The sequence below is a fragment of the Podarcis bocagei genome, assembly GCF_964188305.1.
Source record: "Podarcis bocagei genome assembly, chromosome: 4".
In the NCBI taxonomy this organism is placed as follows: domain Eukaryota; kingdom Metazoa; phylum Chordata; class Lepidosauria; order Squamata; family Lacertidae; genus Podarcis; species Podarcis bocagei.
The window spans coordinates 46,499,678-46,519,778 of record NC_138128.1 but is presented as its reverse complement, the minus strand read 5'-3'; the positions used below and the strand labels follow the sequence as shown (position 1 = coordinate 46,519,778).

The 20,101-nt window shown below is 43.9% G+C and overlaps 1 long non-coding RNA gene across 8 annotated transcripts; it reads right to left on the bottom strand.

Annotated features, from left to right (window-relative positions):
- Window positions 1-1,579: 1,579 nt before the first annotated feature.
- Window positions 1,580-19,226, bottom strand: LOC308585553. Of its 8 annotated transcripts, XR_014007477.1 has the most exons (5): window positions 18,963-19,226; window positions 17,372-17,492; window positions 7,740-7,842; window positions 5,334-5,483; window positions 1,589-1,667 (listed from the first exon to the last, which is right to left on the bottom strand). It is a non-coding gene; the product is annotated as an uncharacterized lncRNA (long non-coding RNA). The 8 variants fall into 8 exon arrangements; XR_014007478.1 differs by lacking the exon at window positions 5,334-5,483; XR_014007479.1 differs by lacking the exons at window positions 1,589-1,667; window positions 5,334-5,483 and adding an exon at window positions 5,723-6,355.
- Window positions 19,227-20,101: the final 875 nt, after the last annotated feature.

The window sequence follows — 20,101 nt, the reverse complement described above, 5'->3', positions numbered from 1 at the left end:
TGAGAATTTTGTCCCACACACAAAAAAAGGCTCAGTCAGTAAAACATGAGTCTTAATCTCAGGGTTGTGCATTCAAGCCCCATGTTGAGCAAAGATTCCTGCACTGCATGGGGTTGGACTAGATGACCCTCGTGGTCCCATCTGACTCTACAATTCTATGATTCCAATTGCAGGCTTGCATGCAAACTGCAGACTTCCTAACAGTGCCCATCATCTCTGACCTTAGTTCATGTGGTTGGGGCTAATGGGAGTTGAAATCCAATAACATCTGGAGGGCCACAAGCCCCCCACCTCTGACACATATAGAGCTCTCATCCACTTGCTTTCCATCTGCAACTAATAAAAATAATAATGATCTACCTGCATACTAAAATATAGCTAATACTAATCATATACATATGATTAAAAGTTGTTGTTTTGCAGATTATTTGTGACAACCCTATCATGAACATTCTGCTGTATGTGATCCAAGAGAAATATATTAGGCTACCCTCCACCTTGACTTATTTGATTTTTATATTAAAATATTCGAAATGCAGCAAATATGTTGGGTTCAACCTCCCAATTAAAAGTTAAACCCTTGCCCAAGGGGTTCACAATGCACATAGGCAGAATTGATCTGTAGATGGGCTAATTCCCTTTGATTTATAATCATATGATATTATATATTACCATAGCATCTTCCAGCTGAGGAGTTGAGTGCACTGTGTTGATGTCAGCAAATTACGCCCTAGAATGCCCTGAAGGCAGGTAATCATCACTCCTGTTTTACAGGTGAGGAAACCAAGGCTGACATTTTCAGAAGCAGCTGCTGATCTCCAGCTCTTAGCTTTACTTCAAACTGGTACCTAGATCAGAGGTTGGGAAATACTGGTTCCCCAGATGTTGTTGGACTCAACTCCCATCAGTCCCAGCCAATATAGCTAATAGTCAAGGATGATGGGATTTGTGATCCTGCAACATCTGGAGGTCCACAGGTTCCCACCTCAGATCTAGAGTTTATTGAGGAATCAAGCACAAGCCATATCCTTTTTGGTATCGATATATGGACCTCTTTAAAATCTTCCTGTACTCTGCTTAGCCATCAAGGGTAGGAAAACTTTCCAACCTTTCCATGCTCCCCCAAAGATTTCACAAGCCCCAAATGGTACAAAGTCTAGCCTTGCTTCTATGCTGGGATGGGGATTATGTGGGCCTCCAGATGTTGTTTGACTGCAGCTTCCACCATCCCAGACCATTGGCCATATGGCTGGGGCTGATGAGGGTTGGAGTCCAATAACTTCAAGAGGACCACAGGTTCCTAACTCTATCTTTATGGGTTAGGTCAGTTCTAAGTCTGGACATTGCGCTGCTGATCTACTCTTTGTCCCAGGATTGCTTGACTGACAAAGTCTGGCAAGGGCCATACCACTAGGATCCATGGAAAAGGCATCCTCTGAATTGTGAGGCTCTATCCAAGATGGATCAGAAACAAGCAAAAAGAATCATGCCAGCGGCATCTGTTTGCCAGGCAGTGGCACAGACAATTGAACCAATCACAGTGAAATTTCTAAGTTGAGAAGAAGTCAAGCTATATACTCATCTGCTAGCCAGAGAGATAGATGTTGTCATTCAGGTTCAGTGTGCCCATATGTTCTAGTTTGGGGTCCAATAATGTATACCTGTACCTGCTTAGAGGCAAAGAATATAGAACATTATTTGAAGGCCTCATTCTTTTGAAGCAGTTGTTGTAGCAGTCACTTCAGCTACACTATTTGAGGTCCAGAAGGTTAGACTAAATTGTTGATGATGTTGAGTGTATCACATGGAACAGGAAGAGTGAAGGTACATTATGCCAAAGGAGCACAAAGAATAGTTTGGATCTTAGAACAATCCAGCAACATGACCTTGAAGAGCTGAAACTTCCAAAGATACAATATATATTTTCTAAATGGCAGTGGTGGGGAGATTAGTAATATTATTTCTTCCGTTGCAACCAAGTGAGTTAGCTTTCTTTTCACAGTGAAACAAGTTACTAATTCACAATTTCTTAACTAGGTCATGATCCCAGTTGGGGATTTCTTGAAAATATATCCCCTCTGTGTGTGGGTTTGTGGGTTTGTGCTTTTTCAAAAGCCTGCCTGCCTAAGAAGACTTGGTAAAACAAATAAATGCATGTAGGGACGTGTCTGTTAGCAATGCACAAACTGTGACATTATCCATTGAAGTTTGCTCTCTTGCTGATCAGGTGGTCTGCAGGTAACAATTCTGCTCTATTGCTACAGCCCACACCTGGACGTTTTCTCCACCAGCACGTCACAAAGCACCCCAAGCAAGGCTGACATGATGGCACAACTTGACACACTGACAAGATATGCAGAGCTCTGGAAACAGAAATAGTTTGTAGAGGAATGCAATCTATGCATGTATATTACCATGGGAAAGTCCCAATTATTTCAGAGACTACTCATCTGTTTTTCCTTATGGACACAATCACTTAAACAAGCTGGACCTTTCACTGAAGCTCCTCTGTTCAAACCAGCCTGAAGTGGTGTGCATGAATCTCATGACCGACTGCCTGCAATGAGTCTACAAGGGGCTCCCACTCGAAACTGGACAGGCAACAAGGGTGATGCAACTGTGGAACAGCCAGATTGACTTTCCTATCTCACCCAGCCCAGCTATTTGATTCCTAATATGCAGCCCCATCCCATGCATATTCCACAGCCCTAGCCAGTGTGAGGTAGTGATTAGAGCACCAGACTAGGACTGGAGAGACCCAGATTCAAATCTCCACTTTACAACTGAGCTCTCACTGGGTGACCTTTGGCCAGTCACACTCTCTCAGACTAAACTTCCCAGGATGCAGGTGGTGCTGTGTTCTAAACCACTGAGCCTCTTGGGCTAGCCAAATGGAAGGTGGTCAGTTTGAATCTTTGCAACAGGGTGAGCTCCCGTTGCTCTGTTCCCGCTTCTGCCAACCTAGCAGTTCAAAAGCACACCAGTGCAAGTAGATAAATAGGTACCACTGTGGCGGGGAGGTAAACAGTGTTTCTGTGCACTCTGGCTTCTGTCATGGTGTTCTGTTGTGCCAGAAGTGGTTTAGTCATGTTGGCCACATGACCCAGAAAGCTGTCTGTGGACAAACGCTGGCTCCCTCAGTCTGAAAAGCAAGATGAGCGCCACACCCCATAGCCCCCTTTGACTGGACTTAAACATCCAGGGGTCCTTTACCTTTAGAGGAATTAAAGAAGGCTTTATTCCCAGGAGTCAAAGATGGGGCAACTTGCTCCAGGGTCAGTGTGAGTATCATGTGGATGCAAACTCATTATTGATCCCCCCTCCCTACCCCATTATTCCATTTTACCTTCACAACACCTCTATGGTAAAAGGTAAAGGGTATTAATGTATGCGACCTTGAGCTCCTTGAAGGTTAGATGGAATATGTAGTAAATAAGGAGTATGCCATTAATGAATGTCTACTTGGAAGTCCCAGTACAAAGGGCTTATTACAAAGCAAGTAGGCAGGATTGCAGCTTTAATGCAGGAGTTGAAAGGAGGCTAGCAGCACAATCCGACACATGCCTGTTCAAACGTAAGCCACTGTGAGTTCAGTGGGGCTTACTCCCAGGAAGCAGGAAATAAGATTGAGGCCTAAGAATGGCTCCTTCAATGTTAAGCCTCAGGAAAGTTTGCATTAATGTCACTCTGTCCAGTCCTATGCATACAGCTGCTGCCTTAGCACAATAATGTTCATCATTGTTCCATTAAATCTGGGATCCACTTCCTTTATCACGCCTGTCAGATAGGAAGAATTAGAAGCGCCTGGTAGAAGCTCTTTGTTTCTAGCATGCACGGGACCATCACCACCATGTGTTTCCCCTGGATTCTTATACAAACACCAAGGTTTTACAGGAGGTTATGAAAAGGAGGAAGTGTGGAAATAACCTAACAAAGCAATTGCATTTCCTAGAGTCTGTGCTCAAGTAGCTCTTCGACTTTAGCCCATAAAGACTGAGCTGTTTCCTGCCCTGGCTGGAAAGGAACAAATGAGCAAAGGCAGGCAAGTGGGTGTTTGTTGTACACTTTTAAGTGCAATGGTTGCCTGTGCATCTGACAATATTTAAGTCATAATGTCAAGCGATAGCAGGGTGAGCATCCCAACCAAGGTACTATCCAGAGGCACAGCCAATGGACATGCTGGGCTAGATCCTTGTGTATCAACTTCAGAAAAGCTTGGAAGTAGCAAGGGTTGCTTGAGGTGTAGCAGCAAACGGTGCTCCCCTTTATGTCAACGTGCAAAGGCAGATCACCTGAGGCAGGTAAATCTCACAAGCCCTGTTTCCCTGCACCCCAGTTCTTTCATCTAGAAGTGATGGACCATCCTTCCTGCTAAACATGAGCAAGGATTTGGTGTTAAGTGACGAAAGGCCAGAATATGATGCACACAGTGCTCAAGCTTGTTGGGTTTCAGTGTAGAGAACTCTGATTCAACTGTGTGTTTTGCCATTATGGTCTCTTTGGACAAGCTACTGCCTTTCAACCTGAGCTTACTTCAGTTGTTGGTGTGATGGCAACTGCTAGCTCATTTTAACAGCTAAAAACTCTATAGAAATTATTATTCAGAATAAGGGAGAGCCAAGGGAGAACCACAAGCAAACAGATGCACATGCACACACAAAGCTTGGCTGGCTGCCTCTTAAGAGTGTTTGTGTGTCTGTGCATAAAGTACCCAAGAATCTACAGGTATGCAGACACAGAGTTTCCACTGACCGGACACAAAAGTTTTTGAGTCCTGCCTGGACACTGCTGCTGATGGCTGTGTCCGGGAAATAGCAGACTTAGGGCATGAAGGGGTAAAGTTATATCAGTCACATAGGACTGACAACCGTGATGGGAATGTGCCCACACCTGCCCTAATCTACTGTCCTTGTGTACTGCCTTCCAGAGCAACAGCCCTATTTTCATGTGTTACTGCAGAGGAGGGTGTTTTGGTATCCCCAGAAGGAAGCTTGGCAACTAGAACTGAAGTGCCAAGAGCAACACAGAAAAGTAGGTTCTTGGGACCCTCAGCCAGAGCCATTCATCTGGGATCCACAGCACCCAGTTATAATGGGATGGGGAAAGGCTCATGTGACTGGATGGAGAGGTATAGCAAGTTTAATGTGGACTGTGGGCCGTCAACCCTAGACCCTGTGTGTGTGTGTGTGTGTGTGTGTGTGTGTGTGTGTGTGTGTGTGTAAGTGCATGGTATTCCTGTGGGGAAGATATTAATAGTCGGACTCATTTTGTGAACTGGACAAAGCAGAGCATAGAAATCTCTTCACGTGGAAGAGTAAGCTTATGTTACTTACACTTAAGCAAGCACAAGGCCAGACCGGACAAGGAGCAGACTATTCCAATGAGTGCTGGGTCGACCAGTTCTTTAGCCATACCATTCAAGTGAGTCACCAGGTGGAACTAACATTTGGCATAGTACTTGGGCTGTGGTGAGTCAGCGCACACTGCAAAAGACTCAGTCCCTCCAGTTCATAAGCCTGCAAGTAGAAATCAGATGCCACACCAACCAGCAAAAGAACCCTGTGTATTGTTGTCTGATTTGCCCCCCCCCCAATCAATTTAGATTATTAGGTTACCATTTATAGCACCATAACTTTCAATGTGTGCACATGCATTCAAATTTATGGTGAGGAATACTGTACCATTCATATTCTAACCATATCAAATGTATTCCTGAGTCTGTCTAGCCATGTGAGTATTTTTTATTCACAAGAACTATACCTAGTTTAATAGCATAAATGCATTGTTTGGAGAATGCTGCCCATCTTTGTTTTGCCAGTGAGGACTTTTCAGTAAACATGCATAGGATTGTACTGTAAGAGACTCAATAGACAGTGAATGGCTCCATTGTTTCCATTGTGTCATCATTGGGGAGATCTTGTATATCGTCTGGATGTCCAGCAAAAGGAAAGGGGAGGGGGTTTTACAATCTGGGACTGCTTAAGAATTGCAGCCTTCCTTCTCAGAGGTAGGTTGAAGACTGTTGTCCCTGTCTTGGGTAGCTTCTGTGTCAGATTATTGTCCTGTCCTGGAGGCATGCTGTTTGGTCTATTTGAAAACTCTTGGCTGGTACAGAATATGGTTACACTGAACCTGATCTCTAACGTCTGCACTGGCTTTCAGGTTGCTTTGCAGGTGCAATTCATTATTAAATAAAAGGCAGCCAACAATTGGTTGAAAAGCGGCACACAAAAGGAGGTAATAAATGAAAAGCGGTTGAGGCGGGTATTCAGTGGCATTCTGCTGAGTTCAATGCTGGGTCTGGCACTGTTCAATATTTTCATCAACGACTTGGATGAAAGGAAAGATGAGAAACCTATAAAATTCACAGGTGATCTAAAACTGGGGAAGATTGCAACACTAGAGAAAGGGCTAAAATGTTAAAGGGAACCCAGTAGATAGCAACAACATGAAATTCAACAGACAACTGTAAAATATGAACTAAGGAAAGGAGAAGCAAATATAAGATTTTGAAACCATTTGCTATGCAACACTATCTGAGAGAGGCTATAGGTCTGATGGAGAGAGGCAAGACTCGAGTTCCTGTTTGCCTTGTTTACCACCTGCAACTACAGGAGCAACTGTTTTTCCAAATAAAATGATGACACTGTCTTGGTAGAAGGGGGGTGGGGAGTGACGCGGGTGGCGCTGTGGTCTAAACCACTGAGCCTCTTGGGCTTGCCAATCAGAAGGTCAGCAGTTTGAATCCCCGTGATGGGTCCCTGCTCCTGCTCGGTCCCTGCTCCTGCCAACCTAACAGTTCGAAAGCACATCAAAGTGCAAGTAGATAAATAGGTACCGCTCCGGCGGGAAGGTAAACTGCATTTCTGTGCACTGCTCTGGTTTCGCTAGAAGCAGCTTAGTCATGCTGGCCACATGACCAGGAGAAATTGTCTGCGGACAAACGCAAGTTCCCTCGGCCTGTAAAGCAAGATGAGCACCGCAACCCCAGAGTCGTCTGCAACTGGACTTAACTGTCAGGGGTCCTTTGCCTTTACCTTTTTACAACAGCCTTGCTGAGGCTAAGTAGGTCTGGGTCTGGATGGGAGCCCTTATGGGGACCTTCCTGAATACTACCCTGAGTTCCATCATGGAGGAAAAGTGGGATATAAATGTTAAACAAGCAAACACATGTTGAAGTGTTGAAAGTGATTCAGAGGAGAACTATGAACACTGTATTTTGCCCAAATAAAAAGTGAGAGGTTGGAGACTATGCTGACAGTTTCAAATAATGGGTCTTTTTTAACTATTAAAGACAAGAATCTGTGGGTTTAGATTAAATATCGGGGGGAGGACATGTTTAATTATAAGAGCAACTCAACAATTAAAGCTTTATTGGAAATTTTCAAGAAGTTGGACAGAACTCTCAGTTGAAGATGCTCCCAGTTGAAGATGTTATTATATTACGGGACTCTGTTTACAAGTGTATGAGAAGGATGGTGAGCATTGCTGACCTAATAAATTACTTCTTGATTCTATTATGTTGATCCAGCTTCTGGCCAATCTGTCCTGCCCACCCCTCTTATCTTTTCTATGCTTCCTGTTCTCTGTTCTTGCAAAAGTGGTGGTAAACAGTTGCTGCCAGGATGCCTACATTCCAGCAATGGGTGGAGAGCTTTTTCAGCCTTCTGCTTTATTGTCACAGGACTGGCTACCCTTGCAGTCGGACAATAATGAGTTTGCATCCACATGATGCTCACACTGACCCTGGAGCAAGTTGCCCTATCTTTGACTCCTGGGAATAAAGCCTTCTTTAATTCCTCTAAAGCTTTCTGAATGATTTCATAGGATAAAGACAAGCTGCTGGAGGAGAAAGAAACAAAAGTTCATTTGAACAACAAAGAGACACTCTTTTTGTGTCACAGAGAACCCCCAGGCTCAACCTCATCAGGATCTAAGCAGAGGGGAGGATACATCAGCCTTACATATTTTCAGGAAAGGAAAATTCATTTCCAAACATCTTATTTATTTAAAGCATTTTCACCCCCCTTAGCCAAAAAGGTTCCCAGAGCGGCTTACTGTAATGAAACAATCTAGATCGGGAAAGTAGAGGGGAGAACGCAAGCTTAGGCCACAGTTCTTAGAATTACAAAGTCCATACAGTGGTCAGCTGGGATGAAACAGTCCATTCTTTCCATTCCATCAGGCTGAAGGACAGAGGGAGAGACACAGGCCTATTCAGTTACCTGTGATGCCTTTGGCCATCTAAGAGTAGCCATTCACCAGACCCTCTGCTCTTCAGACTGAAGAAACAGCTCGTGATTTTTGGTGTTGCTCTAAACATGTGAGAGGCAGCTGATTTGGCCCAGTTCTCTAACCATTGCCTATCCACCCACCCTGCTTTAACGGCCCTGTTTTCTTAGCCTTTGAGGGCCAGGAACAATTTAATGGAGCTTGCTGCTTTTTATTTTAGTCCTGTCAGCCAAGGCTGCTTATTGCAGGAGGAGAATTGTGAATATTTAGCACTGGTTCACCATCTGAACATTTGTACTTTTAGTTTCCCCATAAACCTCAGAGTTAGTAATATTTCCATGTCTCACTCATTCTCAGAACAACCGTATGAGGTAGGTCACCAGCTGAAGAAATGAAACTTGGCAACAGTGCATTTCGACAAACTATACTTTCTTTCTCATTCTCCCCCACTTAACTACAGTTCCTCCAAGAATCGTGGGAATTTTAGTTCTTGGCGTCAGAATCCTTGAAATGATAACACAAATACAATTCCTAGGTTTCTCTGGGAGCAGCCTTGATGGCCATTATGCTGTCTTAATTTCCGTCCCAAAGTAGTTTACACTTGTAGTGCGATGTACCTCGAGCTGCCCAAAGTCATCCTGGTGAGTTTCTGGCTCAGGGAGGAGTTGCACCCCCATTTCCCAGGGCCAAGCCTTTGTCTGCTGAACACCACTTAAGAGGGCAGCCTTAAGCAGATGACCTTGGTGAACTTCCTTCATGAGAGCCCTGCCAGAGCATCTAAATGCTGAGCAGCAAAAACACCCTGGCTAGTCCCTCCCACACTGAGAGAGCAAGCTGCTTCTTGTAGGCTTGCAGAACCCTTTGGCTATTATTTCCCATCTTCGCCCGCCTTCTCACACTTTTGCAAGTTCTTTGCAAATGTGACCTTGGAGCACTTCCTTCCAGTCCCACTCTTGGCCGCCCTTGCACCTTAGGTGCAATCTTTCATACAGTCACACTTTTGGTTTTGCAGCACACCACTCAGCAGCTTGAAGGTGTGTGGCAGTTTATTTGCCCTCACAAGGACTGCACTCCCTTTCAGCAGGTAGGTTAATGCATCACAGGGAGAAGCAGCAGCAATCACTGGGCCCAGAACCCGACCGTGTACAGTATTCTGATGACGTGACCCTGATCTGTGAAATCTAAAGAGTTAGAGGAATCTGCCTTGGACTGAGCCAGGCTGTTGATTCATCTAGTCCAGACTACTGTACTACTTTACAGAGAACAGTCCTCTATGTGAAGGCCTCTCCAAGTCCGGTTTAAAGACAGAGAACTGTAAGAAGGAAGAACAGGGGCTTTGAAGTTGCACCTGGACAGTAAACTGAGCAGGCACACCTGCTCACAGTCTCTCTTCCTCTCCCCTCCCTCAGTGAGCTGCATTGTATTTCCCGGCTAATTATTTCCAGATTTGTATCTACACATTTAAATCAACATATGAAAATGTTATGAAATTATTATTGTTATTATGAGGAAATGTATCTGTTGCACCACTCAGAAGTAAATCTCATTGGGGCTCTCTGCCTTTCAGGGTGCTTAGAATTGCAGGCTTAGGCTACCTGTGATCCAAACCACATTTACTTGGGAGTACGCTCCATTGAACGCAATGGGGGTAATTTTGGGTAAACATGCAAATTTTGCTTGGTAGGTAGTTGTCTAGGCAGTTTGTGTGATTTCATTTTGGTTTGTCCTTCATTTTTCCCATACTTGTCCATATACATTTGCTAGGCTTAAGGACATCCCATTCTTCTTAAATAAGGCAATATATGTGCAATGCAGATGCATACTCTACCAAATATGCACTAGTTGTGATGCAGTGAGTAAATAAAAATCAAAGGAAATGTTTGCATACGTATGTGCCCTCGAGACTTTTCTGTGACATTATAAAGTAGCAGGGACTTTGCAAAGTCAGAAACAACTCTGCCTTCCCTTAGCAGATAATTAACAGAATAAATCTGCATGGAGACTATGGTGATAAGGGATACGTGTCTAAAATGACCTTATACTTTTTAATGAAAAATGTCCTGATCATGAAGGGGAAATGGTGGGACAGTGACAATGTTGAGGGAGACAGTGAGAAACTTATTCAGACATAAACAAAGTGGCATGCTGAAAAATTATTATTGGTTAGTTTCTAACCCACAGGCAGACCACTAACTGGAGAAAGTTGTATGACAGGCTTCCTCAACCCCGGCCCTCCAGATGTTTTGAGACTACAATTCCCATCATCCCTAACCACTGGTCCTGCTAGCTAGGGATCATGGGAATTGTAGGCCAAAAACATCTGGAGGGCCGAGGTTGAGGAAGCCTGTTATATGATGAAGTATGTACTTACTACTTCCAGGTATGAATCACTTAAACCAGCCCACAGTCTGGACCTATCATTGGTCTGGCAAGAAAACCTATAAATATTTAGTGTCAAAATCAGACACAGATTTAGTCAGGTCATCTAGCCATTGGACTTGGTTGAATCTGGAGGAAGCAGACAGCACTGTCTATAGGCAATGGCAATAATCAAGCACAGAATTAACACCCATAATTCAAGGGGTATAACTGCATGGATCTTCCTTGGATTGTGGACAAAGCTCTTGCTCTGTCATAAAGAAAGACCTGTGGTGTTCTGTAGAAATGTGTTTGCATTGTGGCATCCTTTCCTGAAATACTTTTCAACATAGCTAACCCATCCCTCTTCCCCTTCTCATCTCGCACACCCATGTGTCATCATTATGGTATATTAATTCATGGGCTTTCTTCACTTTGCTTTTCTCTTCTTCCAGCATGTCTCTTTCTTCCTCCTTTTAATCAACCAAATTTTACCTGAACAACCCAACCCTAGTCATATTTGCCTGGGAGAAAAGTCCATGGAACTTATTCCCAGGTACATATGCATAGAGTTACTGCCTTAATTTCCATCCAGCTTTTAGTGATGGCAAACATGACTCTGTGTATCCTGAGATATCTCCAATTATGACATGCACATTTTCAAAAATTAAAGGCATTGCCAATAATAATTTATATAGATTATAAGCTAGTCCCCCCACCAACACAATGATTATAGCCAAGCAGTTTGCTGTGGCTAAGAATAGGTTTACGCATCTCTGATGGACAATGTTATAGATGCACCAATATAGGTATAGTTCACTTTCTAGCAAAGTCAGTGAAAAAACTTCCATTTCTTTCATGTCTTAATTGAGCAGGGATTTTGTGATATATCTGCATGGGCTCTTATTTGTTCCAAGCACTTTCTTGTTGTGAAGCACAAGTACTTCAGAGTCCTCATGTACCAAAATAAAGTGGCAAGAGTCAGTCCATTTTAGATCATAAATAGACCCATTATTGGAGTGGAGGTTGTATTATGGTAGCAAGTCACTGATCAACATGTGATCAACTGTGTACTGTATATTCACAGGCTGTGGGCTCTATACATGCATGGCAGTCAGGAGTGAAGTCCGACATCTCACTCCTGATCTTCCCTCCACTTATTGAATCTACATTTTAAAAAGGCCTGGACAAGAACTGTGTTCTCTAAATTGAGCTACTTCTTGAAAAAGCAGGATATGAGCCAGTTTGGTGTAGTGGTTAGAGTGTTGGATTAAGACCTGGGAGACTGGGGTTCTAGTCCCCACCCAGCCACAAAGCTCACTCCGTGTTCCTTGGCCAATCACTGTCTCCCACCCTAACCTACATTGCACGGTTGTCGTGAGGATAAAACAGGGGAGAGGGAGAACTGTCTGTATCACATAGAGCTCCACGGAGGAAAGGTGGGATATAAGTGCAAATAATAAGAACAAACAAATCAAAGACATTTTCACAGAATTTGAACACTGGGTTATGCTTTTTGTCACTCGTGACTGTGAGTCTCTGAAGGCGATACAAGGTTTTCTGTCTTTGTTGCAATACCTTGGCAACAAAAAATAATCAAGATCAAAGATCCATTGAGCTAGAATCAGACTCCCCCCCCCCCCACATTCTCTTCCGTGCTGCTTTCCCCAGCAGCATGACTCCATTCCTTTTTGGAAATTCCAAATTTCACAACCAAGGAACTAATCTTCTTTGGCCCGAGTTCTATAAATTATGCTGTTTGGCTCAGCATCCTATGATTGCATAACACAATCTGTTGCATTTGAACTATCACCCACCCCGCCCCCAATGAATTATTATATCCAAGTCCTGCACAATATACACTGCTGCTTTTTTTCCTCCACGGGATGCAGTTACTCTCAACTCCCCATCAGAACAGCTTTCTCCCTTCCCACTTTTCTCATGAAAACGGGTGCTTCTTGCCATGAAGTAGGGAGACTATGACAGAGAGCAATGAGTAAGATCACTCCCGGGAGGCAATAGGCAACGCTCGTTCTGTTCAGTGCTTGGAATGCCTGCACGGGCTTTAATTACTATCACAAATATAATACTGATTCATCACAGCCAAACCCTTCCACAGGAAGGGCTCTGCCAAGTAGGAATTAGGGCAAGACCAACGGTAAAGTGCTAATGCGAATGAACCACCATGTTGCACTGTTTGCAGTTCTGGGGTGCGGGATTCTTAAGTCCTTGAGTACAGGGCCTTTCCTGCAGTATATAACAGCTCTAGCTGCATTGATAAGTCAGAGTGTTCAAGCAGTGCTGCAACAGAGCCTTCCATATGTTCAACATCCGAATGCTTCACACCAACTGCACATGCTCAAGCCAGGTGAAGTAACAAGTGTCCGGCCGTGCTTCAAACAGCTGCAACTGGGTCTGAGGGTTGAGGCATGCAAGAGACACAATAGCTTTTAGAGGCTGCAGTTCAGTGTGTGTGTGTGTGTGTGTGTGTGAGAGAGAGAGAGAGAGAGAGAGAGCACTTCCAGGCTAGTCATACCAAGGACATCTCCCAATAAACATTAAATATATTGTCAGTTTGGCCATCCACTCAGAGGCATGCAGATTTATAAGAACAAACCCAAATAAAAAGGAGACTCTGATATACAAATGGGATCTAACAATTATCCAGGTTAAATTAAGCCACTGCGGCCAATTAATTATTTCAGTGTTAAAAAAAGAAAGAAATCAAAGCCCTACAACTGCTTGCAGCACAATCTTGCATATGACTAGATGTTAGCAATTCTCACTGAGTTCCATGGGACTAACTCCCAGATGTGCAGTTAAAGTGCAACCTTAATCTAGCATGGCTGTAGTCCTGTCCACTCTTACTTTGGATGTAGGGATGGAGGAGAAATTCAGTCTAACCTACTTCCTCTTCCTGAAACAACATACAAATTGAAATATAGGTATACTTTGAAATTCACACTTGGAATTTTCTGATATGGTTCTCTAACCAGATGTTTACAAACATGCATATATTAAGGGAAATGGTACATAAAATATGTAAGTGCAAATAGCATACAAAAATGCATTACATATGGGAAAATCACTCATCAAAATCTGTATATTACGCAAAATTGCGTACAAGAGTATATACATTAGGAGAGATGTGCACTAAAACACCAATGACATTTGTGAGGATATTTTTTAAAATAAAAAAAAACCCTCTAAACTGATGCATAAAATTTTAGCTGAATTTAAGATTGGAGAATGAGAAACAGAGATAAACCCTCACAGATTCAACTATGAGGATTTAATCTGTTTGGTCTTCTTTTTATGACCCAGAAGATTCCAAAGAGATCTGTCTCCCCCGCCCGCGCCCCCCAAACCTTGAATCCTCTTCTAATCACAACAGAAAACTCTCTCAATGACTTGTAACAAATTCTGCCAATACAACAGGGTTGATCTCACCCATTTCCTTTCATGTAGGTTTGTGGTGCTGTTGGAAAGCCAACCAGCTGCAGTTTCTTCCAGTCTTTTTCTAACCATGCATACCAACACCACCACATTTCCTGTGCAGCAGAAGTTGTGGAGCACATCAGTTTGGGAAATTCTGCTTCAGTACAGAAGTTACTGTATCAAGAATAATTTCATGTTTTTCAGAAAAACAGGGACCATCAGGGGTAACAGAGCACTAAAAGAAATATTTTAAGGGCAGCAGCATAGATCTTTTGTCAGTTTTAAAAACGTTTTAAAATGTTGAATAAAAACCAGCATCACACCAAAAATGAACTCAGGGCATGAACTCAGGGCTGACTATGGACATTTTGTTGCATAAGGCAAAGGACAAGATTCATGACCCCAACCCACTCCATGTAAGAGAAACCATCCATTAAAACAATGGAATCTTACTTCAGTTTTGGCAGTGGGACAGCACACTCTCTTAGGTGGCTCAGGGCAGGTCACATGGCACATACCTCTCTGCCCTCAAAGATCTTCCCACCCACCATCGTCTGTGGCCTGAGGCAGCTGCTTCACTCTGCCTAATGGTAGGGCCAGCATGAAATGTGAAGCCATGAAACCCAGAGGTTGGAAGCGATTCCACTGGACATTATATTACAATAGCTTAAACTTCTTCTTTTTTTAATAAAATTTTTATTAGGATTTTCTCATTTTTTAAGACAAACACACAAAAACATAAGCATACATATCAACATTACACACAAATAACACATATAATTTTAAAGTCTTATTTTCTTAACCACTTTCCCGGACTTCCCCCACCTCCCCTTCTTGCATCCCCATTCAAAGTTTAGCCCAGCAAGTTCTTTGTACCCAAATTAATCCCTTTTTAATATTTTACTTAAATAATCTTAGTTAACCAATTTCAAACTTCTATATTTCATTTTAATACCCAACATCAACCCCTTTTTATAAGATCGATCCACATTCCCTTTCACGAAATTCCCAATTATTAAAATACTTACAAAAAATCTTAACTAATAAGAACATATACTTGTAACCCTTTGGATTCTAAGACTCTCCCCCCCCTCCCCCGGTTTTGATCCCTAAAAAATTGTACTTCAATCTAACAGTTCTCAGCCTGAATCTATCACATCCGAGGCCTTTAAGTCTCTTTCAGTCCCTTTCAGCCGGTTTTGTTGACTGTCCTTTATGTTGAACATCCGATCTCGGAGCATCTTTGACCCAAAAGGGTCTATATTTTTTCCAACCAGTCCTCAATATTCAAAGGAAGAGTCCAGATCCTGCTTCTTGTTCTTTCCAAGTCCAAGTATCCCAAATGTCCCAAACATTCCAATTTTCACCTTGGTCAAATTTGTGATCCATAAGTCTTCCGGACTCCCCATGGGGAAGAATCCCCACTCTTCATTCTCGATTTCAAACCAAATTTTCGACATCCGAACTTTATCTTCCTTGTATTCTGACCTTAGAGGCCTCTGGTTGTCCTTTTTCACTTGCATCATTTCTGCTCCTCCTTCACATTCCTCCAAAACGGCGCATATATCTTGCTTCCCAGCTGTAGATTCTTCTTGAGTCAAGTCCACAGCAGAGTTGTTTATTTTAAAATTCAAAGTTGTCAGATTCGTAGCCATAACAAGACTCTGCTCTTGCAGCTTTCCCAGGAGTTCAAAGACCCTATCCAGCTCTGCTTGTAATTTTCCATCTGCAGCCATTGTAATGTCCCAAATCCCCTCTAGAGGGATTTTGATTACTAAGTGTTCTTTTTCCAACAATCAGGTTATTTTGTTGTTATTGCCACTCTATTTTTAAAAGCTTACAGTCCAATGTAACAAAAGTAACCGACACAAGTAACAAAAACGGAATTTCCTGACTTTGACAGCTCAGTTGACAGCTGTCAAACTCTGTAGATATCTTCACAGGCTCCCTCACGGGTCACTCCCCGGATCCGGGGGGGGGGGGTTTACACTTCAACTCTAAAGATCAGTTCTAATCCTCCAGCGATAAACTTATAAGTCCAAATCGTGAAATTAAGAATTTTATCTCAAAAAGAGAAAGACAGTCTCTCGATCTTAGTTGTTTAATTCTTGCTTTAAATTGCCTGCAAGGGGGGGGGGGAGGTGGACTTCCTTTTGGCACCTCCCCCAGTCATACCGAATTCGATTGAAAAGAATTTTTAATTCCAAATTCCGTATTACTCACGGGTTGTTACATTTTGAGTCCAAATGATCAAGGAAAGAAGTCAGCGCTCTCCAGCCATGGCTTGTGGCTTCACTCCGTGGAAGAAGCGGTCTACTCACAGCACCACGCCACTCTCCGCCACCCGCTCCGAAGCCTTTAAAAAGGCTTCTTTGTGGGTCGGAGGGGGCGCAAATGGTGCCCGCCGAGTCACCAAGTCCACAGGCACCCGCGCCTGTGGTTTCTAAGGGTCCCCGCGTCACCGCCGCGGCAGGACCCCTCCTCCACCGAGCCGATTCCCTCCGGAGCTCGGAGGGAATCCGCCATTAGCTGGTTGCACCAACCCGGAAGTCCCACAATAGCTTAAACTTCTAGCTCCCTGCTTTTAAGCTGAATTGTTTTATCCTGCTTTTGGTTTTCTTACATTAATTTTAACAGTGTTTTTCAGTGTGTTTTATTGCCATTTTTGGTAAATTGCTTTTGATTTATTTTACATAGAAAGGTAAATAAGCAAACACATCCCCTCAACTCAAATGTGGTAAGTGAAGATAATGGATAATGTTTTTCCAGAATCCCATAATGGTTTTCTGATTGTCTCGTGATGGAATGATCAGCATGCTACCTGAAGAAGCCAAGGCACTTCTGGCAGGGTAAAGGTAAAGGGTAAAGGGAACCCTAACCATTAGGTCCAGTCGTGACCGACTCTGGGGTTGCGCGCTCATCTCGCTTTATAGGCCGAGGGAGCCGGCGTTTGTCCGCAGACAGCTTCCGGGTCATGTGGCCAGCATGACTAAGCCGCTTCTGGCAAACCAGAGCAGCACACGGAAACACCGTTTACCTTACCGCCAGAGCGGTCCCTATTTATCTACTTGCACATGGTGTGCTTTTGAACTGCTAGGTTGGCAGGAGCAGGGACCGAGCAACGGGAGCTCACCCCGTCACGGGGATTCGAACTGCCGACCTTCTGATCGGCAAGTCCTAGGCTCTGTGGTTTAACCCACAGCGCCACCTGCGTCTGGCAGGGTAATTTGTCCCAAAGAACTGGGATGAGGGTTTTTAAGCTTTCCCAGTATCCTTGCTTCTCCCCCACAACTTCCCTGCTCCAAACTGCTTTTCTCCTAATGCAATTCCATACATGTTTTACCTTGCATCTGGAACCCCCCATGGGCGTGGGGGTGGGGAGACAGTTCAGAGAGAAGAGCACCTCCTTGCTCATTTTTCTCCAGCACAGATTGCCTCTTCCAAAAGTCTCATAGCAGTTGCTCCTGTAGATGATGGACCAAAAAGGTCAAAACAGCCTATGGGCAGAAAAGCTAGTGTTACAGACAGCTGGAAAACAATGTTTTCAGCTGTTCTTATTTTTTATCTGCAAGCCGCCTTGAGTCCTTGTCCTGGGGGCGGGGGGAGAGAGAAGGTATAAATAAATAATTCTGATAATAATATTCATGTTTACTGTGTCCAATGGAGCTTACCCAGGTAAGTATGTAGGACTACAGCCAAAGGCTGCTCCTACGTCATTACGGTGTTCAAGCTTTAGACATTACACTATTCATCAGTCTTTTCCTCAGTGTACTGAATACACAGCCACACCACCATCTACATACCTGCCATCCTGCCTAAGCTCACAGACACCTCTTATTATAAAAGGATACGCATTACAGGCCTGTGGCACATAGTGGATACCGGTATATCATATTTTTGCATCCTGCAGTGAGGGCTCCTAATCCTTCTGCAGAGGCCTCCAGCAAAACCAAAGAAAGAGCTCAGCTGCCATTGTCCATAAAATGTTGGTCCTCCCCGTCAGTGTAAAAAATTGATTCTTTACCCAAGGAAGCAGCCATTGGAGCCAGCAGCTTCCTTTTGCATGTAGTCACACAGGCCACTGGCCGGTAGCAGCTATCAACCACCAGGGCTGGACACAAACTGGCACTGTAGCTTCAAAAGGCCCCGTAGCCTCTTAGTCATCCCCGTGAGTCATTTCTGTCCCAGAAATGTGCCTTTATATGCTGCAAATGCCTGCATTCCCTGTTGGGGGAAAACACTGTTTCATGCCCAGGGAAAATACTGTGAGGGCAGTCATGTCACTCAGTTTGCATCAAAAAAAAAATACTGGCTCATGCTGCAATGTTCATGAAGGAATCCATTAAACCATGTTCGCCATTTCAGACTCCTCTGAGTGGAGGAAGAGGTTGTTTACAACGATGGTTCATTAAAGCAACGGAGCTGCCTGTCAGCTGAACTTGAGCTGTCTCCTCACCCCCCTAAAATTCAGTCACTGACCAAAGACACTCCCCGCTTCCTTACAGTTGTTCTTCACTCATCTAAAAAACATTCCTTTGGGAATAAAAAAGAAATGGGCACCTTTCAAAAACAAAGTGCTTTCTAGCACCCAAGTTTGACTCTCACATTTTAACGCAGATTAAACTATTTTTAAAATATAAAAAGAGGTTAAAGGTCTTTAGGCCTGAGGGGAATGTTGGAGGGTAAACACACTCCTCCCCTCCCTTCCTCCCCAGGGTGGTGTGAGTTTAAACCAAAGCTTTACAAAAGACTTTAAAGATTTATAGATTGGGTTGTGGCTGGAGACGCCAGGGCTAGTTGCTGTCCAGATCCAAATAGCTGTGGTCAGGACTAATGCATGACCAGGGCCAGCACAAGAAATTATGTTGTCTGAGGCAAAGGGCAAAATGGCATCCCACATACAGAAGCCAGCCAAACTGACAGTTGAAACTTACTTCAACGCTGGTGGCGGAAAATCACCTTCTACTGTAGCCGAGAGCAGCAGATTAACTTAGGGGGTGCAGGACAGACTGTGTGGCACTTACAGCTGTGTCCCCCAACACTAGGCTGCCATTTCCCTTCACATGTCTTGAATGAGGTGGCTGGCTGCTTCACTCTGCCTGATGGCATGGCCAGCTCTGCTCACAACAACGTCTTCTTTGAAATCTGCTCAATAAAGGGCAGAGTGGGAAAGCAGAAGTCGTAGTAGAGTTACTCTATATTTTGCAGTGGCGTAGCGTGGGGGGTGCAGGGGGGCCCGGCCGCACCAGGCGCAACATCTGGGGGTTAGGGTTAGGGGGCGCAAATCCACGGGTTAGGGGGCGCAAATTACTTGCCATGCCCCGGGTGCTGACAACCCACGCTACGCCACTGATATTTTGGCCATCTCTGGGTGCTCCGGAAGGTCAAGATCAGGTTGCTCTGTCACTTTAACAAACCACCCACTAAACCTGTATAAATAGCACCATCCTCCAATCAGATTAAAACGGAGTATGTGGGCCTAAAGATAAACTGCCAACACACCAATTCATGTGGGTATGCATAAATCCACATTAGAAGACGACGAAGCAGAGCAGCCATTGCTTCGTGAACAGTACAGGCCTATTTAAATGTTATTTACACAAAATACACAATTATTATACTTCTGCACCGGCAGTACACCACAGCTGCCTGTAAGATTCAGCATTGCTTTTATATATTTCTAAATGTGTGCCTTTTAAGCTGTAACCCTTGGGCACTATTTCCTGACAAGGGGATGCTATGGTAGAATGGAGATATAAACAAGGGGAAAGCTACTCACTAACAGACGCACACACACACACACACACACACACACCCCGAGCTTTTTGAGTCTCTGTCCAAAGAGCTCCTTTAGGTGTGCCCAACGGTTTGTGTGCTGGCAGTGTTCTGGACGAAGAAGTCAAAAGCTACTGTAGAAAGATGTAGTTCTCTGAATTCTGACCATTGCTCTGAAAACCTACTTTTAGGCAGACTGATGACCTGCTTCCAAGTCACCCACAAGGTCCTGGTATACTACGCTGGAACGACTTTTAAAATAAATACAGCAAATGAAAATGATAAAAAGCACGACAGA